Raw genomic sequence first — 27,699 nt, forward strand, 5'->3', positions numbered from 1 at the left:
AAGAGATTTAGAGTGATTTAGCTCGAAAACTTGTTGCTGCTGCAGATGGACTGCATCCGTACGTATGAAGATTGTATCCGTACGGACGAGTCTTGAAACCGTACGGATAAGTGTGGAACTGTACATATGGAATTTAAGGGAACGGTATGGACGAGGTCCAATCCATACGGATGGGACTTGGATCCGTACAGATGGGCATCACCAGAGTGCATTATTTTGTTGTTTTTAAGCCGTTATGCTGTCCGTGTTCTAATTTATATTTAGAACACTAAAATCACTGTTTGTGTCCTCGGGTGATAAGGACAGAGAGAAGGCTCAGTAACATTAGACTTCTGAGTTCGTGCTGTTTATCAGGTGAGTGGGACTATCTTAACTATTATATGTATGTAGTAGCGGGTTATGCTACTGTTGTCTTGACATGTTTGACCTGATTTGATAGTATATGATGTACTATGTTGTTTGTGGTGATTATGTGCACGTGAGTATTGTTGACTATGATTTGTGTAGCTCGACAACGACTATGATTTGTGTAGTTGGGCAAGAGGTCAACTATGATTTGTGTGGTTGGGTTTAGATGTTACCATTCGTGTAGTATATAGTTTGAATGGCGCATCCCTTGCGTCCGGATTACTATAGGAAGGAGACGGTAACAGGAACTATCGGTAAACTCTAGCCCGATCAGCTAGTAGTTGTAGGCCCGTATAAGTCATCGGTCCTTTTATTACCGTATTGGTTGTTTAATTGATGTGTTATGAAATTGTACTTAGCTTAATGCAATATGCGTATAATTGTTAGGATGTTTCCATTCATTTAGCCTTGTGCTAACCCCACACCTCCTCCCTTGCAGGTTAAGCTATGTAATGCTGGGATTTTGGGAGAAGCTGGTTTGATGAAAATGTTTGACATAGCTAACTCTAACGGCTGTATTTTGATACTATCTTACATACTAAGATTTTTGTGTAATAACGTAACACGTGTACTATTGTAATAATTGTGCTTTAAGTTTATGACTTAATTATGGTTTGTTAATATAATATATATTTTCGCTGTGATTAAAAAAAATGACTGGTGTTACGCACGATATCTTGGTTGAATGAGTAACCTCGATGCTATTAAGTTAATGACCCTTTGGTAGAGGTATCACCAATATACGAATAAACTTATTCAAGATGAGTAGCACATGTCTACTCGAACACTCTTGATGTAGACAGGGGCGAAAATATTTGAGGGCAGAGAGGGCGCCCGCCCCCAGTGAGTTTGTAACTTTTAGTGCAAAAATTTTGAGTTTTACGATTTTGCCCTCAGTGGACATTTTTTTTTTTTAATTTTTTGCTAAAAGTTTCTATATTTTGCCCCAAAAACCTCCGTATTTTGCTTAAAAGCCTTCATATTTTGCTCACAAATTTCCATATTTTGCCCAAAAAAATTGCTACAATTTTAAAAATACTTTTGCCCCCGGTGAAAAAGATTTCTGCTTCCGTCACAGGATATAGACATATCAAGACGTTGACCGTTATTGAAAATTGATCCAGTTTACTATGGCTGACGTAAGCTCATTAGAGTGTTTAATGCAATTTGTACTTATAATATGGTTGAAGGAATTGTATATCCTTCCCGAGCTCACTCATGACGCAAATGCGGCAAACAATATGAGTCATGAACACATGACGGCAAAACGAAACTGTAGCTCAGAATAAGCTCGCAATCATGAGAGTTGTCGTTGAGTAAAAGTGAGCTACGAGGTTGTCATTGTGTCGTAGAGAGGTAACCAAGATGGGCTATGAGTACTGAGTGATGCGAAAATGTCTTCTCCAAATGAACTCACAATGATGAGAGGTATTGGTTGACAATAGTGAGTTCCGAACTCGTGATGTAAGTTGCCTGATGGAAACAACTTGATGTTATGCACATAATTAGATAATATGGCAACATACGTGATAAGGTAAGTGCCTATTATCTTCAAAACATTTGTTTTTAGTAACACACGTATTTATCAATAATAGACAAAATTTGTCTTATTTGTTATGAATAGTACTATTCAGTTTTTCACTTTTCACAAACCTAATCCCCTAACTTCCATTAAAATACAAATCGAACCCCCCACTTTATACCTATATTCTAAATTATTATTTATCCCATCATTAACACTAAAAATACTGAATAATAACACCCACCACGCTTTACCGACTTGTACAATGCGCTCAAACAGTAGGACCCACATAGGCCACTACTGTGCTACATTTTTTTTCTTCCTCCAACGATAAAAGAAACAACTTTCTTAAAAGGAACAACCCTTCAATGCTACCAAAAGATGTCGAAAAACATTCTTTTTTACAAATTAGATCAACTAACTTTAACGCTAAAAGAAGCAACTTTCACAAAAGGAACAACCATTCAATGTTAGATGTCGAATTTTTTTTTTTTTACAAATTAGAGCAAGACTTTTTTTTTTTAACTCGCATTCAAAAGCCCCCGGCGCGAAGCGAGGGCTCCACAACTAGTTACTAACATTTAACATTAACATATATAAAAAGAGTTTGCAAAAATTCAGTTTTACTCTATTGTTACATTAGGCTTGTCAAAAACTCATTTGTCCACGTCATGACATGTAAACTTCGATACTAGAGCTTCTCAAAGAAACACACAACGGACAAGTCAAAACGACATCGTCGCACTCACTACAAACACAAAGATGTCTACACGGTAACAACACAACCGATGCAACTCGGTTCCCACACGATTTACATCCGGGTCCACTCGCTACCACAACTCTCTACGGGTCAATATATGCCGACCTGGCATCCTCCGTACCACCATTGGCGCATGTTAGCCCACCCACATCCCCTTCTGTTATCATACGTTTCCTACCTCCGCTCATAGTAGTCTGTTGCAACTGAGCCTGTAGCGACGCGGTCTCAACCTCCTGCGCCGCCACTCTCTCCCGCCATATCTCAGCCTCCATGCTTATTTGCGCCATCCGTGCCTCCAGCTCAGCTTTCCGCCACGTGGTTTTCACCAACTCTGAATCTTTTTCCTTTAACCACCGTAACACCGTCACCTGATGTAGGATCGTGTAAACAGGATTAAACGATCTTAGATTCAATAACGAGTGCGGAAAATCTCGTTATTGGGTTTTATACTCAAAATCCAATGTAAACCTTTGATCTTAATGATAAAATCGACTTAAATATGTTAAAGATCGACTAATATGAATGCTAAAACACCAGGGTATAGAATTGTACGTGTAGGATAGGTTAGGATTCGTAACCTAACAATGAACCCATAATACCCAATATATACTCGCATCACGTGCAATCATGCGGTTGCATCTTGAAACCGTGCGGTTGCCTGTCTAACAGTACGGTTGCATTCTTGCAACCGTGCGGTTGCAAACCAACAGAGAAAGTTTAAACGATAAAACATTTTAACATGACCATAATGAACTCGGGGACTAAATATGCACCAACAAACTCCCCCTAGGACCCCAGTTCATTATCTTAGAACACAAAATGTACTTTCCCTGCAAAACAACTAATCACACAATCAAACATGTTCAATAACATGAGAATTAAGACGTTTTAGAGCAAGTTATTACAATCAAATCGAAATAAACCAGAAAATAAAACGTTCAAGTTCAAGTTCACAGTTCATGAAAACAAAACATAAGATAGACATTAAGCATGAATATCATAAGCATGACAAGTACGAACAGCACGATTAAACTGAATTGCCTGATCAGTATTCGGCAACTCATGAAAAATTGGGTGTTTCCTTAACACCTTGATATCATTCTTGCACAAATTTCGAATCCACCTTGGATCAATAATCTTGATCTGATCCAAACTACCATTAGCATTATCCAACACAATCACCGCTTCTTCTGTTCTTCCATCATAATACCACCATCGAAAACGATCAAAATTGTGTGGCATTTTAGGAACCGGTTCAAACCTCGTAGTCTTTGCACGTTTATACCTAACTACTCTAACTATGTTCCCAGTTGATTGATCAGTACGATAAGAAACTTTTGGGAACTGCGGCTCTAACACAGACCAGCCGTACTTGAATTCTTTTCTTATCTTAAACTGCATCCACTGCCCCCATCCATCGGATTCATGATAAAGCAGTGTCAATCTCGCAAGTTCCATCATCTCTAAATATGGAAGTGTTTTTATATCAACAGCATGCTTGAAATAATCCACCCCATTCTCTCTACGTACTGCAAAGCAATTCAAATCTTTCAAATACGCCCAACTGAGAATCTTTCCTCCTGTAACCTTTTGTGACGACCCGAAAATTTCTGACCAAATTTAAACTTAATCTGTGAATGAATTCGACACGATAAGCAAAGCTTGTAAAGTTGAGATTCAAAAAAAAATTCTTGAATGTTTATATGGATTTAGTTAACCATTGACTACCTCGACGATTCACGAACTATTGTCTGTAAATAACAATAAATAAAAGAATATATTAATATTTTAAATTAATAAAATACACATTAATTAGTTCGAAATTTAAAATGTAAAATGATAAATAAAATAATTAAACTACTATTAAAATGAATATATATATATATATATATATATATATATATATATATATATATATATATATATATATATATATATATATATATATATATAAAACTATATTTATGATTTATATTACTAACTATTTGTAATATATATATATATATATATATATATATATATATATATATATATATATATTACAAATAGTTAGTAATATAAATCATAAATATAGTTTTATATATATATATATATATATATATATATATATATATATATATATATATATATAGTGGTAGGATCAAGAGATAAGTAACCATTCGAGGAGAAGTGGGGGGAAGCAAAAACTTTTTTTTTCATTTTTTGAAAAAAACTTTGTTCACGAACATTATAGATGAGATGAAAATATGAACATTTAGTAGAGACACTTTGTGATAAATGTTTTTATTTTGGCGGAAAAATGCCGAAGAAGTAATATATAACAATTATCGTGTTTTTCGAGCGTATTTTGAGGTTTTAGCTATTGGGGTTTAGATATTAGGGTTTAGATATTAGGGTTTATAGGGTATAGATATTAGGGTTTAGAAATTTAGGGTTTAGGGTTTAGATTTAGGGTTTAGATTTAGGATTTAGATTGAGTTTTTAACACGAACGGTTTAGGGTTTAGGGTTTGGTGTTTTGGGTTTATGGAATAAACCCAAAACACCAAACCCTAAACCCTAAACTCTAAATCGGGCTAAATTTTACTTCACAAAACATGAAAGAAAAAAAAAACGTTCATATTCTTCACGAACGATATTATCTTGAATGTTATTTTTGTCGATCGTTTTCCCGCCTAAATAATAACATTCATCACCAAGTGTCTCTTCTAAATGTTCATATTTTCAAGTGATCTTGATGCCGGAAAAAAAAAATTTCAAAAAAAGCGAAAAAAAAATTTTGCTTCCCCCCCTCTTCCCCCCGATTGGTTACTTCTCCATTGATCCTGCCCCTATATATATATATATATATATATATATATATATATATATATATATATATATATATATATATATATATATATATATATATATATATATATATATATATATATATATATATATATATATATATATATATATGTATATATATATATAATATAAACTTTAAATAAATGTTATCGTATTATATAATTGTAATATTAATATATTAAATGTATTTACATGTTTAATTATAGTTGTTATATTAATATTATTACTACTTTCATTATTATTATAAACATTAATATTAATATTAACGTCAATATTATTAGTATTACTATATATAATCTATGGATATGAGATTTGATACAATTAAGTTGTTATAATTACTAATATGATTGTTATCAATATCATTATTATTGTACTTAGTAGTAAAAATTATGAATATTATTATTATGAATATTATTATTATTATTATTATTATTATTATTATTATTATTATTATTATTATTATTATTATTATTATTATTATTATTATTATTATTATTATTATTATTATTATTATTATTATTATTATTTTTATAACTACTAATACCATATTCATTAAAAATCAATATTATTGTGATACCGTAAAAAATATATAAAAATAAAAAAAATAAAAACAATTTAAATTTTATTATCAGTAATAATATTATTAATATTTTTTATTGTTATTTACTATTATTAATAGTATTATTACATATATATATTTATTTAAATCCTATTAATATTAGAAACGTGGGATTCAAAACAGTTAAACATCCCTATCGAATTTTTTTGTCGATCTGGTCACAAGCAGAATCAAATCACAATAAAAACCAAAATCTGTTAGCAATCAACATCCAGCTTTATTTTTTTTTTTTATTTCTGTAAGTAACTAGAGGGGGGGTGAATAGTTACTTAATACGTTTTTAACATTTTTTTTTCCGATTGATCTCCAAATTCGATTTTACTTTGATCAACCAACTCAACTCAAACTTGATGTGTCTAGTGTATATGTTCAAAATGATAAATGAAGTAATGTAAAGAACATAGACACAAGGATTTATAGTGGTTCGGGTAGATGTTAAATAATCCACCTTAATCCACTCCCCGATCACACTAATCGAGATTTGTTACTTCACTAAGCACTTTTCTCCAAACCCGATGGAGATCCGATTTACAAGTCTTCAATCTTCTTTAGTAGACAACAAACCTAATCTTTCTATCCCTTTGAAAGATCAACTCTAACCTAGATCAATTGAATAATGTCTCTATAAGATAATCATGAAGTGTGTAGAGACATTAAGGTTAAGTTATTCTTGATCAAGCAATCATACTTAGTTACTTAGACTAGACCAAATAGACAATTGACTATAGTTTCATTGTGAACCATTTTACACTTAATCTATTGGAGTAGGTTAGTTACTTGAATCCTAACTAATGAGCACATGGCAAACATATTAATTAAGTTAACAAGTTTATGAGTATTAAGCATATTAGCAAGTAGTAAGTAATACTCACATAGCAAGAGATAGTTATTCTAAGATCAATCATGTAGATACTTGTACAACTTATAATTCAAGTACTTAAAAAGTATAATGTGCAATATAACACATTACATGATTAATGTGTAAGCACACATTAATGTCCAACACATGCACAAGGGAAGAGCAATCTCTAGTTGGGACTTGGTGACCATCCTAAATGTATCTAAGTGTGTTTTAGGATTACAAGTCATTTCTAGTTTAACCTTGAGATCATTGTTCTTCATTTAGCCTTAATTAATCACTAAGTCATTTCTAATAGCGATCATTGTTCTAGTGACATTGGCTTAAGTGTGTTGGCACTTGATGATCGTACTAAATATATCTAGATAAGAATTAAGATCACAAGTTGTTGATTAACACTTATGTGTTATGCCTAATCTTGATTAATTTGTCATTAAGATGTCATTAGGCGTAATTAATCATAATTAGTGTTTTTATGACCAAAACTCAATTGAGTATGGAGAGGGCATCTATTCTAAGCATGTTTAGAAAGTTTTCATGAATTATAGATTTCGGGAACTAGTCAAACTTTATTTGGTCAAAATTGGAGACAAAAGAAACTGTGGTCGCACTGCGGTTGACCGTGGTGGCAACCGTGCAACTTGTTTTTAGAAAACTACGTTGCAATTCAGTTTGGGGTTTCACGGTTGACTATGCGGTCGACCGTACCTTGACCTTGTGTTTACCTGAACTTTTAATTTCATTCTTAATCCTATGTTTGACTTGGTCGTTTGCAAGATAAAGTATGGATTAGTGACCTTGCGTGTTTTATGTTAAGATGTCAGTCATCACTTATGCGTATGTGTGTGTGTCATCATCAAAACATATTCTTTGGTTAATCATACTTAAGTTTATCGTTTAGTGTATTAACCCACATTCAACCAACATTCTCCCCCTTTTTGATGATGACAAACATACAAGTGATGAGGGACATTTTGCTATAAACACGCAAGTGTTAACAATTACTTGTATCCATCTTTCTCCCCCTTTTGTCGAAGCAAAAAGGTTAGCTCCCCCTAGAACTAAGCTCGCCCTTAGAACAAAACTCCCCCTTAAATTGTGCACGTTGGAAGAACATATATTAAAACATAATAACCACACATTTTATTCAAAGCAATCATTAAACATAGTAATGCATATATGAAAATATGCATGAAGGGTACAACAATTGAAAGCAGCTCTATTAAGCATGGGTGATGATGCATTTGGTTCCTGAGGGAAATGTGAGGTTCAGTACGTTGAGATGCTTAAACAGAATCGTCAAGCGACGGCCATAAGGATAGGATTGTGAAGGATCTTGTTTAAGATCTTGCATCCTGGAAGCCATTATGTAGGCAAGATTTACTTGTATGGACTTGGTTAAGCACCACATGAGTCCAAGTTCAGTCATGGAAACTTTATCATCATCTTCTTTTCTGAAGAAGATGTTGTGACTTATGATCATTTTGCATGTTCCATACTCTGGTCGAATGTCATTGTCAAAAACTCCTTCTTGACAGAGAGTACTTAGTTTTAGTTCTGGATCAAGGAAGAGTGAGGTTAGTGCTCTTCTTGGAATGAACTTTGGAAGGAGTTGTATATGATTTTTCGTATCATAGAACTCAGCACCTTTTGTGGGCACTCTAAGGATGTAGCCAAATCGCTTAAGTGTCATCACATGGTCTTGATCAAGCAGAGTGAATTTTACCCTTCGGTCAGAGGTAAATTCAAACTTTGAATAGAATTGCTTGACAAGTGAAGGAAATGTGTAGGTTTTGAGTGAAAGAAATGATCCCCATCCAATTTTACCAAACTCACTTTGATGATTAGGATAGTCATAGAACACTTCATGTTCTTCTTGGATGTGTCTTGAATCATCTTGATAGTTCTTCTTTTCATCACATGGAAGTTTGTTGTAAACTTTTATCATTTTGAGATTTGAGTGATGTTTGGAGTTTGAGAAGATAAAGGGTTTTGGAGAGCTCATTGTTTTGAGGTGCAAGAAGTTCTTTGATAATTCTCAATTTAAAGAATCTTGAGAAGAGGATTTTCATCCATTTTGAGTAATTGTTTTTTCAAGAATTTTAAAGAAGAAGTTAAGTTTGATTGCTTTTGGATATTGTTTGTAAGTTAGTGGTGTTGATTTGCTATTGTTGTGTATTTAATGAACCTTGAATGTATTGCAGTCAATCTGTGGTCACTGTCATGATCAATCGTGTCTGCGACCGCATGTTATCTGAAATACATTTTAGCTTTTTAATCTTTCATATTTTTGAATACGATTAAGGCATTACAATATTCAAATGAGTTATGTCTACATTCAACCATAGCATAATTGTTTCACACATTCCTTACCACAAGAAATTCTTAGAGTTATTCACTTGAAATCTCATTCTCGGTGTTGCTTGCCTTGCAGGTCAACTTCTTTATTACCCCTTTCATCATCTTCACAATTTTTGACTCCTTTTTGAGATTCTTAATTTGCTCCTTTTTGTCTTCACTGTCAGGTATCACAGTATTTTCTCTACTGGTCCCTGCTTCACCTTCGGGTGGTTACTTCTGAGGTTTTTGGTCTTTTGAATATGGCAAGTGTAGGTTGATGAAAGTTATCACTTGTGACACCCAAATAATCAAACACTTTATTGAGGTGTAGTCCATAGGGTAATGCACGAGTGGTTTCCATAACAGTTCCGTTCATCCTTGATGCCATGAGATATGCCATGTTTACTTCGATCTCATTTTCTAGGCACCACATCAGAGCAAATTGAGTGGCATGGATATTTGCGAGATTACCAGATTTGTAATAGATGTTATGGATGATGACTTTGTTCCAAGTGTCATATTTATGGCGAAGGTGTTTCCCTTGTACACCAAACTTCTCGATTTCAGCCCTTGGAGCATCATTTTTGCATAGTGTATCGATTAGAGGAGTTTTATCTGAAATGAAGTCAGGAAGATTCGAAAGATCATGTTGCCTGTTGTAGAACTTTTCTCCCTCAGTGGGAACATCCAACATGATCCCGAAATCCTTGAGTGAATAACGATAATTAACACCCAAAAGATTGAAGAATACTTCATCATTCACAAAATTGAAATTAGCGTAAAACTCTCGAATGAGTGAGGGATAGATTGGACCTTTTAGAGTGAGAAAGGATTTCCATTTGAGTTTTTCAAACTGCCTTACAAGCTCATGCATTTCAGTGTGAGCAACTTTTTCTTCCTTCGGCAATTTTTCTGCCTGTCAGAAATTCAATGTTGTAGGCAATTCTCTCTTTAAGATCAGATGGTGGATCATATAAGTCTTTTCTTTTTGCTACAACAGTCTTGCCTTTTCCTCTTGCCATTTTCTGCGCATTGACACTTTTAATTAATTCAAAGTGCATAATTCAATTGTAGGCAACATGTTTTGCAAACTTTAATTATCATCAACACTTAGATGTTTTGATGTTAATGTTCTTCACATTTTCACTCTTCATTAGTGTTAATGAGTTTGCAACTAGATTAAGATTTTCAAAAAGTTCATATGTGTTCTAGACTTTTGAAATCATCATCAACACATATTTTGACATTCAACATTATTACACTCAATTAGCAACAATGTCATTCATATCATATGAACAATGCTTCTATGAAAATCTAACCTAGATGTATAATGAACCCTAGAATCATTCAATGTTAAATCAATGCATAGATATACAATAATCATTACTACAATTATTTCTAAATTGTTCTTTAAGAACAATTTCAATTGTTTGCATCAATTTGGGTTTTGATTCATTCTAGTTAGGGTTTCTTCTTAACCCTAATTCATCATACAAACACAATTGAATGTTAGGAAAGCAAGGATTAATCATACCGAAAGTAGGAATTGAATTTGAAGGAATGCGCGTTTTTCTTCGTGCGGTCGATCTCTTCAGCCGTGTGTAGGTGTGTGTGTTTTGAAGTGGGTTGAAAAGAAATAAGAGTGAGGGTTTAGTTCAATTTAAAACTAAATCTGACCACGCACGGTCGAAGCACGGTCGACCGTGGTGTTAGCCATGAAGAAATTTTTCCACGAACAGGACAGGTGTCTGCGGTCGAGTACACGGTCAGCCGTGGTGCTACCGTGGATCCTTCTGATCACTCGTTTCTTCACTTTTTCTTTCTTCGAACGCATTTTGACGATTCTTAGGTTCTATAGAATACTTGAGGACAAGTTTTCTTTTCCTAACATTGAATGATTACATCCTCCCAATGTTTTAATCATCAATGACACGTAATATACTATATATATATATATATATATATATATATATATATATATATATATATATATATATATATATATATATATATATAGATATATATATATATATATACAACAACAACAACAACAATACCCAATCCCGCGCCTGCGAGGTATGGGGGAGATAAGATGTAGACAATCCTTCATAATTAGGTATATGGGAGGTAAGATATATATACATAGTATACACAAAACGCATCAACCTAGTATTTAGCATGCAATACATGTTTTCACATAAACACACAATCCTAAGGCAAGTAAGCTTCCTACACTTAATCTTTTAAAATCATTTTTCAAAAACAATTTGTATTTGTAAGAAAAACCTTTCTTTTATACAAAGTCTTTTGAGAAGGTTATTCTCATTAGCATTTTGATCATTGATTTTGATTGATTTTAAGATTATCCAATCCTTGACTTATCCCTACCATGGAATTGCTAGCTTGGTCCATTTTTTTTTTCATGTTTTCAATTTTCCTAATAATAGATAATGGACTTTGATTACAAGATTTGTGTTTGCTAGAGTTGTGACATACATTCATTTCATGTTTACCTCTTGAAGAATCACAAATAGTTATCCTTTCAAGTTTTCTTTTCAAAGTGTTATTTTCATCAATTAGAACTTTGTTAAGTTGTGTAACTTTGTGTAATTCTTTCTCCAAAAGTTTTACTTTGTCACGACTACTATCATACATAAATTTAATAGTCTTGTAATCATCTAACAATTCTTCATAATTAGAAGGATAGAGTACATGTACCTCATTGCAATCCATGCTTGAGACATCATCTTCTTTGAATAGAGATTCAACCTCTTCTTCATTTTGACCATCTTTATCCATGTCATTCCAAGAGCTCATGAGGCAAAAGTCTTTATTTTCATTCAACCCTTTTGCTCGAAAAAACACCAACCCTTTTTGAACCCTTCTTTATTCATTTACCCTTTAAACTCTTTAGAGTTTAAATCTTCTTGAGAACATAGTGAGTCCCAACAATCTTTTGCACTTTCACATGAGATTATCCATAATCTTTCTTCACTAGGAAGAATTCCATGAAGTAGTGAAATTGCATCAAATTGTTTCAAAACATCATTGTTTTGAAATGTTGACTTCACTAGTCTTGAACTAGCTTGTGGTACAAAGTCTCCTACTTTGATTATTCTCCACAAGTAGTATTCCTTAGATTTGAGATAAGACTCAAATCTTAATTTTCACACATCAATATTCATCTTATCAAAGATTGGTGCTTCTTTCACCAATTCTTCCAAATATCCCATCGTTTGAGTTGATCCGAGAATCGTTGACTCAAGTTTTTGCACAAAACGAATTTTGACGCTTTCGCGATCGTTTGTAGCGGGGGGTGAATAGTTACTTAATACGTTTTTAACATTTTTTTTTCGATTGATCACCAAATTCGATTTTACTTTGATCAACCAACTCAACTCAAACTTGATGTGTGTAGTGTATATGTTCAAAATGATAAATGAAGTAATGTAAAGAACATAGACACAAGGATTTATAGTGGTTCGGGTGGATATTAACTAATCCACCTTAATCCACTCCCCGATCACACTAATCGAGATTTGTTGCTTCACAAAGCACTTTTCTCCAAACACGGTGGAGATCCGATTTACAAGTCTTCAATCTTCTTTAGTAGACAACAAACCTAATCTTTCTATCCCTTTGAAAGATCAACTCTAACCTAGATCAACTTGTCTTCACCTTGGACAAGTACTAATCTCCAAATGAGATTATTCAACTTCCTAAGTCCCTTTAAGGAAGTAGATCACTAAGCTAGCCTATGCTTCCACTAATTGAAGTTACAAGACTCATACACTCTGCAATGATGACCCTAGGACATACATTACATTAAGTAAACTCACAAGATAAATGATTTTCATTAGTAAGTTTACAATAACCCAATTCTATATCTATAAGATCATAGAATCTTCTCTTGCTTGATCACATTTGAGTAGTAATTGATGCACTTGTGATCACTGGAGATAAGCCTTTTAAATGTGCAAGAGGGTCAGCTTCAAATGCTCTTAAATGTTTTCCTTTTATAGTGGGATTCAAAAAATAGCCGTTGACACACGGTTGTCTGCACGGTCGACCGTGGTGCGACTGTGCGTGCTCCAGTCCAAAATTGGTATCCGTTGTATAGCCGTTTGACTCAGATTTGAACACCACATTTTGGCACCTTTACTCCTTCTAGCACCTGCAAAACAAACCAAACATCCTATACAAGTACTATATGCATTAAGTGTGTGAGATTTGGTCTTATTGCATGAAAGTGAAATCATTCCAAAAGTGGCAAACCCAACATTCTTGGAGAAGTGTCTTGATTGATATTTAGGGAAATTTCAGATTGGTCAAGACTTAGTTAGTCACTTTAATGCTCTTGGTTCAATTCTAAAGGCTAGTCACTATATCATTAACTCCCTAGTTCCAATTAATCACAAGTCATGTTTCATTTGAGTTTAGTTAGAGATTAATTGAATAATGTCTCTATAAGATAATCATGAAGTGTGTAGAGACATTAAGGTTAAGTTATTCTTGATCAAGCAATCATACTTAGTTACTTAGACTAGACCAAATAGACAATTGACTATAGTTTCATTGTGAACCATTTTACACTTAATCTATTAGAGTAGGTTAGTTACTTGAATCCTAACTAATGAGCACATGGCAAACATATTAATTAAGTTGACAAGTTTATGAGTATTAAGCATATTAGCAAGTAGCAAGTAATACTCACATAGCAAGAGATAGTTATTCTAAGATCAATCATGTAGATACTTGTACAACTTATAATTCAAGTACTTAAAAAGTATAATGTGCAATATAACACATTACATGATTAATGTGTAAGCACACATTAATGTCCAACACATGCACAAGGGAAGAGCAATATCTAGTTGGGACTTGGTGACCATCCTAAATATATCTAAGTGTGTTTTAGGATTACAAGTCATTTCTAGTTTAACCTTGAGATCATTGTTCTTCATTTAGCCTTAATTAATCACTAAGTCATTTCTAATAGCAATCATTGTTCTAGTGACATTGGCTTAAGTGTGTTGGCACTTGATGATCGTACTAAATATATCTAGATAAGAATTAAGATCACAAGTTGTTGATTAACACTTATGTGTTATGCCTAATCTTGGTTAATTTGTCATTAAGATGTCATTAGGCTTAATTAATCATAATTAGTGTTTTTATGACCAAAACTCAATTGAGTATGGAGAGGGCATCTATTCTAAGCATGTTTAGAAAGGTTTCATGAATTATAGATGTCGGGAACTAGTCAAACTTTATTTGGTCAAAATTTGAGACAGAAGAAACTGCGGTCGCACTGCGGTTGACCGTGGTGGCGACCGTGCAACTTGTTTTTAGAAAACTACGTTGCAATTCAGTTTGGGGTTTCACAGTTGACTATGCAGTCGACCGTACCTCGAACGTGTGTTTACCTGAACTTTTAATTTCATTCTTAATCCTATGTTTGACTTGGTCGTTTGCAAGATAAAGTATTGTTTAGTGACCTTGCGTGTTTTATGTTAAGATGTCAGTCATCACTTATGCGTATGTGTGTGTGTCATCATCAAAACATATTCTTTGGTTAATCATACTTAAGTTTATCGTTTAGTGTATTAACCCACATTTAACCAACATTCTCCCCCTTTTTGATGATGACAAACATACAAGTGATGAGGGACATTTTGCTATAAACACGCAAGTGTTAACAATCACTTGTATCCATCTTTCTCCCCCTTTTGTCGAAGCAAAAAGTTTAGCTCCCCTAGAACTAAGCTCGCCCTTAGAACAAAACTCCCCCTTAAATTGTGCACGTTGGAAGAACATATATTAAAACATAATAAGCACACATTTTATTCAAACCAATCATGAAACATAGTAATGCATATATGAAAATATGCATGGAGGGTACAACAATTGAAAGCAGCTCTATTAAGCATGGGTGATGATGCATTTGGTTCCTGAGGGAAATGTGAGGTTCAGTGCGTTGAGATGCTTGAACAAAAACGTCAAGCGACGACCATAAGGATAGGATTGTGAAGGATCTTGTTTAAGATCTTGCATCCTGGAAGCCATTATGTAGGCAAGATTTACTTGTATGGACTTGGTTAAGCACCACATGAGTCCAAGTTCAGTCATGAAAACTTTATCATCATCTTCTTTTCTGAAGAAGATGTTGTGACTTATGATCATTTTGCATGTTCCATACTCTGGTCGAATTTCATTGTCAAAAACTCTTTCTTGACAGAGAGTACTTAGTTTTAGTTCTGGATCAATGAAGAGTGAGGTTAGTGATCTTCTTGAAATGAACTTTGGAAGGAGTTGTATATGATTCTTCGTATCATAGAACTCAGCTCCTTTTGTGGGCACTCTAAGGATGTAGCCAAATCGCTTAAGTGTCATCACATGGTCTTGATCAAGCAGAGTGAATTTTACCCTTCAGTCAGAGGTAAATTCAAACTTTGAATAGAATTGCTTGACAAGTGAAGGAAATGTGTAGGTTTTGAGTGAAAGAAATGATCCCCATCCAATTTTATCAAACTCATTTTGAAGAGTAGGATAGTCATAGAACACTTCATGTTCTTCTTGGATGTGTCTTGAATCATCTTGAGAGTTCTTCTTTTCATCACATGGAAGTTTGTTGTGAACTTTTATCATTTTGAGATTTGAGTGATGTTTGGAGTTTGAGAAGATAAAGGGTTTTAGAGAGCTCATTGTTTTGAGGTGCAAGAAGTTCTTTGAGAATTCTCAATTTAAAGAATCTTGAGAAGAGGATTTTCATCCATTTTGAGTAATTGTTTTGTTCAAGAATTTTAAAGAAGAAGTTAAGTTTGATTGCTTTTGGATATTGTTTGTAAGTTAGTGGTATTGATTTGCTATTGGTGTGTATTTAATGAACCTTGAATGTATTGCAGTCAATCTGCGGTCACTGTCACGATCAGCTGTGTCTGCGACCGCATGTTATCTGAAATACATTTTAGCTTTTTAATCTTTCATATTTTTGAGTACGATTAAGGCATTACAATATTCAAAATGCGTTATGTCTAAATTCAACCATAGCATAATTGTTTCACACATTCCTTACCACAAGGAATTCTTAGAGTTATTCACTTGAAATCTCATTCTCGGTGTCGCTTGCCTTGCAGGTCAACTTCTTTATTACCCCTTTCATCATCTTCACAATTTTTGACTCCTTTTTGAGATTCTTAATTTGCTCCTTGTAGATTTTGTCCAAATTTCCCATTATCTTATATTCTTGACCTTGTTCATCAGCTTCTTCGTCTTCACTGTCAGGTATCACAGTATTTTCTCTACTGGTCCCTGCTTCACCAGACGTCCTTTTTCGTTTTCGGGTGATTACTTCTGAGGTTTTTGGTCCTTTGAATATGGAAAGTGTAGGTTGATGAAAGTTATCACTTGTGACACCCAAATAATCAAACACTTTATTGAGGTGTAGTCCATAGGGTAATGCACGAGTGGTTTCCGTAACAGTTCAGTTCATCCTTGATGCCATGAGATATGCTATGTTTATTCAATCTCATTTTCTAGGCACCACCAGAGCAAATTGAGTGGCATGGATATTTGCGTGATTACCAGATTTGCAAAAGATGTTATGGATGATGACTTTGTTCCAAGTGTCATATTCATGGCGAAGGTGTTTCCCTTGTACACCAGACTTCTCGATTTCAGCTCTTGGAGCATCATTTTTGCATAGTGTATCGATTAGAGGAGTTTTGTCTGAAATGAAGTCAGGAAGATTCGAAAGATCATGTTGCCTGTTGTAGAACTTTTCTCCCTCATTGGGAACATCCAACATGATCCCGAAATCCTTGAGTGAATAACGATAATTAACACCCAAAAGATTGAAGAATACATCATCATTCACAAAGTTGAAATTAGCGTAAAACTCTCAAATGAGTGAGGGATAGATTGGACCTTTTAGAGTGAGAAAGGATTTCCATTTGAGTTTTTCAAACTGCCTTACAAGCTCAGGCATTTCAGTGTGAGCAACTTTTTCTTCCTTCGGCAATTTTTCTGCCTATCAGAAATTCAATGTTGTAGGTAATTCTCTCTTTAAGATCAGATGGTGGATCATATGAGTCTTTTCTTTTTGCTACAACAGTCTTGCCTTTTCCTCTCGCCATTTTCTGCGCATTGACACTTTTAATTAATTCAAAGTGCATAATTCAATTGTAGGCAACATGTTTTGCAAACTTTAATTATCATCAACACTTAGATGTTTTGATGTTAATCGAAATGTCCCGTTCTTATTGATTAAAAACGTTCCATATTAATTGATTTCGTTACGAGGTTTTGACCTCTATATGAGACGTTTTTCAAAGACTGCATTCATTTTTAAAACAAACCATAACCATTATTTCATAAATAAAGGTTTAAAAAGCTTTACGTAGATTATCAAATAATGATAATCTAAAATATCCTATTTACACACGACCATTACATAATGGTTTACAATACAAATATGTTACATCGAAATCAGTTTCTTGAATGCAGTTTTTACACAATATCATACAAACATGGACTCCAAATCTTGTCCTTATTTTAGTATGCAACAGCGGAAGCTCTTAGTATTCACCTGAGAATAATCATGCTTTAAACGTCAACAAAAATGTTGGTGAGTTATAGGTTTAACCTATATATATCAAATCGTAACAATAGACCACAAGATTTCATATTTCAATACACATCCCATACATAGAGATAAAAATCATTCATATGGTGAACACCTGGTAACCGACATTAACAAGATGCATATATATATAAGAATATCCCCATCATTCCGGGACACCCTTCGGATATGATATAAATTTCGAAGTACTAAAGCATCCGGTACTTTGGATGGGGTTTGTTAGGCCCAATAGATCTATCTTTAGGATTCGCGTCAATTAGGGTGTCTGTTCCCTAATTCTTAGATTACCAGACTTAATAAAAAGGGGCATATTCGATTTCGATAATTCAACCATAGAATTTAGTTTCACGTACTTGTGTCTATTTTGTAAATCATTTATAAAACCTGCATGTATTCTCATCCCAAAAATATTAGATTTTAAAAGTGGGACTATAACTCACTTTCACAGATTTTTACTTCGTTGGGAAGTAAGACTTGGCCACTGGTTGATTCACGAACCTATAACAATACATACATATATATCAAAGTATGTTTAAAATATATTTACAACACTTTTAATATATTTTGATGTTTTAAGTTTATTAAGTCAGCTGTCCTCGTTAGTAACCTACAACTAGTTGTCCACAGTTAGATGTACAGAAATAAATCGATAAATATTATCTTGAATCAATCCACGACCCAGTGTATACGTATCTCAGTATTGATCACAACTCAAACTATATATATTTTGGAATCAACCTCAACCCTGTATAGCTAACTCCAACATTCACATATAGAGTGTCTATGGTTGTTCCGAAATATATATAGATGTGTCGACATGATAGGTCGAAACATTGTATACGTGTCTATGGTATCTCAAGATTACATAATATACAATACAAGTTGATTAAGTTATGGTCGGAATAGATTTGTTACCAATTTTCACATAGCTAAAATGAGAAAAATTATCCAATCTTGTTTTACCCATAACTTCTTCATTTTAAATCCGTTTTGAGTGAATCAAATTGCTATGGTTTCATATTGAACTCTATTTTATGAATCTAAACATAAAAAGTATAGGTTTATAGTCGGAAAAATAAGTTACAAGTCGTTTTTGTAAAGGTAGTCATTTCAGTCGAAAGAACGACGTCTAGATGACCATTTTAGAAAACATACTTCCACTTTGAGTTTAACCATAATTTTTGGATATAGTTTCATGTTCATAATAAAAATCATTTTCTCAGAATAACAACTTTTAAATCAAAGTTTATCATAGTTTTTAATTAACTAACCCAAAACAGCCCGCGGTGTTACTACGACGGCGTAAATCCGGTTTTACGGTGTTTTTCGTGTTTCCAGGTTTTAAATCATTAAGTTAGCATATCATATAGATATAGAACATGTGTGTAGTTAATTTTAAAAGTCAAGTTAGAAGGATTAACTTTTGTTTGCGAACAAGTTTAGAATTAACTAAACTATGTTCTAATGATTACGAGTTTAAACCTTCGAATAAGATAGTTTTATATATATGAATCGAATGATGTTATGAACATAATTACTACCTCAAGTTTAGTAGGTAAAACTACTGAAAGTGACAAGAAATGATCTACCTTCAAAGGATCTTGGATGGCTTGAAAGTTCTTGAAGTAGGATCATGACACAAAAACAAGTTCAAGTAAGATTTTTACTCGAATTAAGATAGTTTATAGTTATAGAAGTTGAATCAAAGTTTGAATATGAATATTACCTTGAATAAGAAAGATAACCTACTGTATATAACAAAGGTTTCTTGATCTTAGATGATTACTTGGAATGGATTAGAAAGCTTGGAAGTAAATTAGTAAACTTGAAGGGATTTTTGAAGTGTTCTTGAAGTGTTCTTCCTATGATGATTATATCTTGATTCTTGAAGTGATTTTTGATGAAGATGATGATTAACTACTTGAAAAATACGTTCATAATAGTGTGTGTGTGTGTGTGTTGAGAGAGAATTAGAAAGAGAATTGGAAGTGAAATGGAGTGAATGATGAGTGGTAATTGGTTAGTGGTGAGTGGGGTTAAAAGGAGTTCTAGTTAGTTGACTAGCTCATGGTAGAAGTTAAAATTGATTAGTCATACATGACATAATCAAGAGTGGAATCCCATGCTAGTTCCTATTGGTATATACTCATAGTAAGTACGTTTTGAAGCTCTGTATAATACGGGTAAGAATACGACTAGAATTCTTGATGAAAGAAAAGAATGGAAAAGTAACTGTAACCATTTTCGTTAATTATGAGTGTTTTGATATATGTCTTGAAGTCTTCCAAAAGTATTTTAATACATCTAAATACACTACATGTATATACATTTTAACTGAGTCGTTAAGTCATCGTTAGTCGTTACATGTAAGTGTTGTTTTGAAACCTTTAAGTTAACGATCTCAATTAATGTTGTTAACCCATTGTTTATTATATCTAATGAGATGTTAAATTATTATATTATCATGATATTATGATATATTAATATATCTTAATATGATATATATACATTTAAATGTCGTTACAACGATAATCGTTACATATATGTCTCGTTTCGAAATCCTTAAGTTAGTAGTCTTGTTTATATGTATATAACTCATTGTTAATATACTTATGGAGATACTTACTTATCATAATCTCATGTTAACCATATGTATATCCATATATATATCGTCATGTCATTTTTACAAGTTTTAACGTTCGTGAATCGCTGGTCAACTTGGGTGGTCAATTGTCTATATGAAACATATTTCAATTAATCAAGTCTTAACAAATTTTATTGCTTAACATGTTGAAAACATTTAATCATGTAAATATCAATCTCAATTAATATATATAAACATGGAAAAGTTCGGGTCACTACAGTACCTACCCGTTAAATAAATTTCGTCCCGAAATTTTAAGCTGTTGAAGGTGTTGACGAATCTTCTGGAAATAGATGCGGGTATTTCTTCTTCATCTGATCTTCACGCTCCCAGGTGAACTCGGGTCCTCTACGAGCATTCCATTGAACTTTAACAATTGTTATCTTGTTTTGTTTAAGTCTTTTAACCTCACGATCCATTATTTCGACGGGTTCTTCGATGAATTGGAGTTTTTCGTTGATTTGGATTTCATCTAACGGAATAGTGAGATCTTCTTTAGGAAAACATTTCTTCAAATTCGAGACGTGGAAAGTGTTATGTACAGCCGCGAGTTGTTGAGGTAACTCAAGTCGGTAAGCTACTGGTCCGACATGATCAATAATCTTGAATGGTCCAATATACCTTGGATTTAATTTCCCTCGTTTACCAAATCGAACAACGCCTTTCCAAGGTGCAACTTTAAGCATGACCATCTCTCCAATTTCAAATTCTATATCTTTTCTTTTAATGTCAGCGTAGCTCTTTTGTCGACTTTGGGCGGTTTTCAACCGTTGTTGAATTTGGATGATCTTCTCGGTAGTTTCATGTATAATCTCCGAACCCGTAATCTGTCTATCCCCCACTTCACTCCAACAAATCGGAGACCTGCACTTTCTACCATAAAGTGCTTCAAACGGCGCCATCTCAATGCTTGAATGGTAGCTGTTGTTGTAGGAAAATTCTGCTAATGGTAGATGTCGATCCCAATTGTTTCCGAAATCAATAACACATACTCGTAGCATGTCTTCAAGCATTTGTATCGTCCTTTCGCTCTGCCCATCAGTTTGTGGATGATAGGCAGTACTCATGTCTAGACGAGTTCCTAATGCTTGCTGTAATGTCTGCCAGAATCTTGAAATAAATCTGCCATCCCTATCAGAGATAATAGAGATTGGTATTCCGTGTCTGGAGACAACTTCCTTCAAATACAGTCGTGCTAACTTCTCCATCTTGTCATCTTCTCTTATTGGCAGGAAATGTGGTGATTTGGTGAGACGATCAACTATTACCCAAATAGTATCAAAACCACTTGCAGTCCTTGGCAATTTAGTGATGAAATCCATGGTAATGTTTTCCCATTTCCATTCCGGCATTTCGGGTTATTGAAGTAGACCTGATGGTTTCTGATGCTCAGCTTTAACCTTAGAACACGTCAAACATTCTCCTACGTATTTAGCAACATCGGCTTTCATACCCAGCCACCAAAAATATTTCCTGAGATCCTTGTACATCTTCCCCGTTCCAGGATGTATTGAGTATCTGGTTTTATGAGCTTCTCTAAGTACCATTTCTCTCATATCTCCAAATTTTGGTACCCAAATCCTTTCAGCCCTATACCAGGTTCCGTCTTCCCGAATATTAAGATGTTTCTCCGATCCGTTGGGTATTTCATCCTTTAAATTTCCCTCTTTTAAAACTCCTTGTTGCGCCTCCTTTATTTGAGTAGTAAGGTTATTATGAATCATTATATTCATAGATTTTACTTGAATGGGTTCTCTGTCCTTCCTGCTCAAGGCATCGGCTACCACATTTGCCTTCCCCGGGTGGTAACGAATCTCAAAGTCTTAATCATTCAATAATTCAATCCACCTACGCTGCCTCATATTCAGTTGTTTCTGATTAAATATGTGTTGAAGACTTTTGTGGTCGGTATATATAATACTTTTGACCCCATATAAGTAGTGCCTCCAAGTCTTTAATGCAAAAACAACCGCGCCTAATTCCAAATCATGCGTCGTATAATTTTGTTCGTGAATCTTCAATTGTCTAGACGCATAAGCAATCACCTTCGTTCGTTGCATTAATACACAACCGAGACCTTGCTTTGATGCGTCACAATAAATCACAAAATCATCATTCCCTTCAGGCAATGACAATATAGGTGCCGTAGTTAGCTTTTTCTTCAATAACTGAAACGCTTTCTCTTGTTCATCATTCCATTCAAATTTCTTCCCTTTATGCGTTAATGCAGTCAAGGGTTTTGCTATTATGGAAAAGTATTGGATGAACCTTCTGTAGTAACCAGCTAGTCCTAAAAACTGGCGTATGTGTTTCGGAGTTTTCGGGGTTTCTCACTTTTCAACAGTTTCTATCTTTGCCGGATCCACCTTAATACCTTCTTTGTTCACTATGTGACCGAGGAATTGAACTTCTTCCAACCAAAATGCACACTTTGAAAACTTAGCGTACAATTCTTCCTTCCTCAATATTTCTAACACCTTTCTCAAATGTTCACGGTGTTCTTGGTCATTCTTTGAGTAAATAAGTATGTCATCAATGAAAACAATGACAAATTTGTCAAGGTATAGTCCACACACTCGGTTCATAAGGTCCATGAACACAGCTGGTGCATTAGTTAAACCAAACGGCATGACCATAAACTCGTAATGACCGTAACGTGTTCTGAAAGCAGTCTTTGGAATATCATCTTCTTTCACCCGCATTTGATGATACCCGGAACGTAAGTCAATCTTTGAATAAACAGACGAGCCTTGTAGTTGATCAAATAAGTCGTCGATTCTCGGTAGTGGGTAGCGGTTCTTGATGGTAAGTTTGTTCAACTCTCGGTAGTCGATACACAACCTGAATGTACCATCTTTCTTCTTGACAAACAAAACAGGAGCTCCCCACGGTGATGTGCTTGGTCGAATGAAACCACGCTCTAAAAGTTCTTGTAATTGGCTTTGCAGTTCTTTCATCTCGCTGGGTGCGAGTATGTAAGGAGCATGAGCTATTGGTGCAGCTCCTGGTACAAGATCTATTTGAAATTCAACGGATCGCTGTGGGGGTAATCCCGGTAATTCTTTCGGAAATACATCGGGAAATTCTTTTGCAATGAGAACATCATTGATGCTCTTTTCTTCAGTTTGTACTTTCTCGACGTGTGCTAGAACAGGATAGCAACCTTTTCTTATTAGTTTTTGTGCCATCAAATTACTAATAATATGTAGCTTCGTGTTGCCCTTTTCTCCGTACACCATTAAGGGTTTTCCTTTTTCTCGTATAATGCGAATTGCATTTTTGTAACAAACGATCTCTGCTTTCACTTCTTTCAACCAGTCCATACCGATTATCACATCAAAACTCCCTAACTCTACTGGTATCAAATCAAGCTTAAATGTTTCGCTAACCAGTTTAATTTCTCGATTCCGACATATATTATCTGCTGAAATTAATTTACCATTTGCTAATTCGAGTAAAAATTTACTATCCAAAGGCGTCAATGGACAACTTAATTTAGCACAAAAATCTCTACTCATATAGCTTCTATCCGCACCCGAATCAAATAAAACGTAAGCAGATTTATTGTCAATAAGAAACGTACCCGTAACAAGCTCCGGGTCTTCCTGTGCCTCTGCCGCATTAATACTGAAAACTCTTCCGCGGCCTTTTCCATTCGTGTTCTCCTGGTTCGGGAAATTTCTAATAATGTGGCCCAGTTTTCCACATTTATAACAAACTACGTTGGCATAACTTGCTTCGACACTACTTGCTCCGCCATTACTCGTTCTGACACCATTTGTTCCTTTCGTTCTATAAACCCCTGGTCTGTAGACCTCACACTTCACCGCGCTATGACCATTTCTTTTACACTTGTTGCAAAATTTGGTGCAGAACCCCGAGTGATACTTTTCACACCTTTGGCATAGCTGCTTCTGATTGTTGTTGTTATTGTGGTTGTTATTGTTGTTGGGATGATTGTTGTAGTTGCTGTTGTTGTTGTTGTTGTTGTTGTTGTTGGGCCGTTTGTTGTAGTTGCGATTGATGTTGCGATTGTTGGGATAATTGTTGCGATTATTGTTGTAATTGTTGTTGTTGTTGTATTGGTGATTCTTATCACCGTTTTCCTCCCACTTTCTTTTGACTTGCTTCAGATTGGCCTCTTCAGCAGTCTGTTCTTTAATTCTTTCTTCAATCTGGTTCACTAGTTTGTGAGCCATTCTACATGCCTGTTGTATGGAGGCGGGCTCGTGTGAACTTATATCTTCTTGGATTCTTTCCGGTAATCCTTTCACAAATGCGTCGATCTTCTCTTCCTCATCTTTGAATGCTCCCAGACACAATAGGCACAATTCTGTGAATCGTCTTTCGTACGTGGTAATATCAAATCCTTGGGTTCGTAACCCACTAAGTTCTGTCTTGAGCTTATTGACCTCGGTTCTGGGACGGTACTTCTCGTTCATCAAGTGCTTGAATGCTGACCACGGTAGTGCGTACGCATCATCTTGTCCCACTTGCTCTAGATAGGTATTCCACCATGTTAACGCAGAACCTGTGAAGGTATGCGTAGCGTACTTCACTTTGTCCTCTTCAGTACACTTACTTATGGCAAACACCGATTCGACCTTCTCGGTCCACCGTTTCAATCCGATCGGTCCTTCGGTTCCATCAAATTCCAAAGGTTTGCAGGCAGTGAATTCTTTGTAGGTGCATCCTACACGATTTTCTGTACTGCCAGATCCAAGGTTATTGTTGGTATGTAGCGCAGCCTGTACTGCGGCTATGTTTGAAGCTAGAAAAGTACGGAATTCCTCTTCATTCATATTCACGGTGTGTCGAGTAGTCGGTGCCATTTCCTTCAAAATAGTCAAATGGAACAAGTTAATCATACAGAATATTAAGAGTAGTTAATAGTATTTCGTAGCATAATATGAACTCATTTATAAAAGCTTTTTCTTCATATTAGCGTTTTATAAGTTTAAATTCGGGTAGTACCTACCCGTTAAGTTCATACTTAGTAGCTAATATACAATTCAACTACTACAATTCTATATGAAAAACTGATTGTAATAATATTTCGCGTTCAAACTTTTATACAATATTTTACAAACTTACAATACCGCTTATTTTACATAAAGCATGAAATATAGCACACAATAACTTTGATACAAGATAGTTGTGAAGATAATTCTAGCTAGTACACAAGTCGTTCAGCAAAGGCAATAAAGACACGTAATTCATACGTCCAGAAACAAGTCATGCATTCTGGTTTTACTAGGACTACTTCCCATCCTTGGTCTTGTGGAACATAACCGTTATGGCAGTTGATAAGACAGCGTGTTGTAACGTCGTCAAAGGGACGAGGGTTACGTAATGACCAACAGTCTCGTAATAACCTAAAAACCTCATTTCTTACCCCAATTACCGACTCCGTCACTTGTGGGAACGTTTTGTTTAATAGTTGTAGCCCGATGTTCTTGTTCTCACTTTGGTGAGAAGCGAACATTACTAACCCGTAAGCATAACATGCTTCTTTATGTTGCATGTTAGCCGCTTTTTCTAAATCACGAAGTCCTATATTCGGATATACTGAGTCAAAATAATTTCTTAACCCGTTGCGTAAAATAGCATTTGGGTTCCCCGCAATATATGCGTCAAAGTAAACACATCGTAACTTATGGATTTACCAATGTGATATCCCCCATCTTTCGAACGAAAGCCTTTTATAAACCAAGGCATTCTTGGAACGTTCTTCGAATGTCTTACAAACTGATCTCGCCTTAAATAGTTGTGCCGAGGAATTCTGACCGACTCTAGACAAGATTTCATCAATCATGTCTCCGGGTAGGTCTCTTGAAATATTGGGTTGTCTATCCATTTTGTGTTTTTATACTGTAAAATAGACAAGAGTTAGATTCATAAAAAAAATACTTATTAATACAAGCAATTTTTACATATATCATAAAGCATAAGCACACTATATTACATATATTACACCACACAAATACAACTATCTTATTCCGACTCGCTCGTTTCTTCTTGTTCGGTTTTGGTTCGTTTTGCCAAGTTTCTAGGGATATATGATGTTCCCCTAATACGAGCCGTCGTTGTCCACATTGGTTTAGAAAAACCTGGTGGTTTAGAGGTTCCCGGGTCATTGTTACAACTTAAGGACTTCGGGGGTTGACGATACATATAAAGTTCATCGGGGTTGGAATTAGATTTCTTTATTTTTATGCCCTTTCCCTTATTATTTTCTTTTGCCTTTTTAAATTCAGTTGGGGTAATTTCTATAACATCATCGGAATTCTCGTCGGAATCCGATTCATCGGAGAATTGGTAATCCTCCCAATATTTTGCTTCCTTGGCGGAAACACCATTGACCATAATTAACCTTGGTCGGTTGGTTGAGGATTCTCTTTTACTTAACCATTTTATTATTTCCCCCACCGGTTCTATTTCTTCTTCCGGTTCCGATTCTTCTTCCGGTTCCGACTCTTCTTCCGGTTCCTCTTCGGGAACTTGTGAATCAGTCCACGAATCATTCCAATTTACATTTGACTCTTCATTATTATTAGGTGAGTCAATGGGACTTGTTCTAGAGGTAGACATCTATCACATAATATCAAACACGTTAAGAGATTAATATATCACATAATATTCATATGTTAAAAATATATAGTTTCCAACAAAAATGTTAAGCAATCATTTTTAAAGAAAACACGGTCGAAGTCCAGACTCACTAATGCATCCTAACAAACTTGATAAGTCACACTAATGCAAATTTTCTGGTTCTCTAAGACCAACGCTCGGATACCAACTGAAATGTCCCGTTCTTATTGATTAAAAACGTTCCATATTAATTGATTTCGTTGCAAGGTTTTGACCTCTATATGAGACGTTTTTCAAAGACTGCATTCATTTTTAAAACAAACCATAACCTTTATTTCATAAATAAAGGTTTAAAAAGCTTTACGTAGATTATCAAATAATGATAATCTAAAATATCCTGTTTACACACGACCATTACATAATGGTTTACAATACAAATATGTTACATCGAAATCAGTTTCTTGAA

General features: G+C 34.6%; 1 pseudogene; it reads right to left on the bottom strand.

Annotated features, from left to right (window-relative positions):
- Positions 1–2,599: 2,599 nt before the first annotated feature.
- LOC139855082 (BOI-related E3 ubiquitin-protein ligase 1-like) overlaps positions 2,600–27,699 on the bottom strand; it is a 118,531-nt pseudogene continuing 93,431 nt past the window's right edge.

Source organism: Rutidosis leptorrhynchoides, chromosome 6, assembly GCF_046630445.1.
Source record: "Rutidosis leptorrhynchoides isolate AG116_Rl617_1_P2 chromosome 6, CSIRO_AGI_Rlap_v1, whole genome shotgun sequence".
NCBI lineage: Eukaryota > Viridiplantae > Streptophyta > Magnoliopsida > Asterales > Asteraceae > Rutidosis > Rutidosis leptorrhynchoides.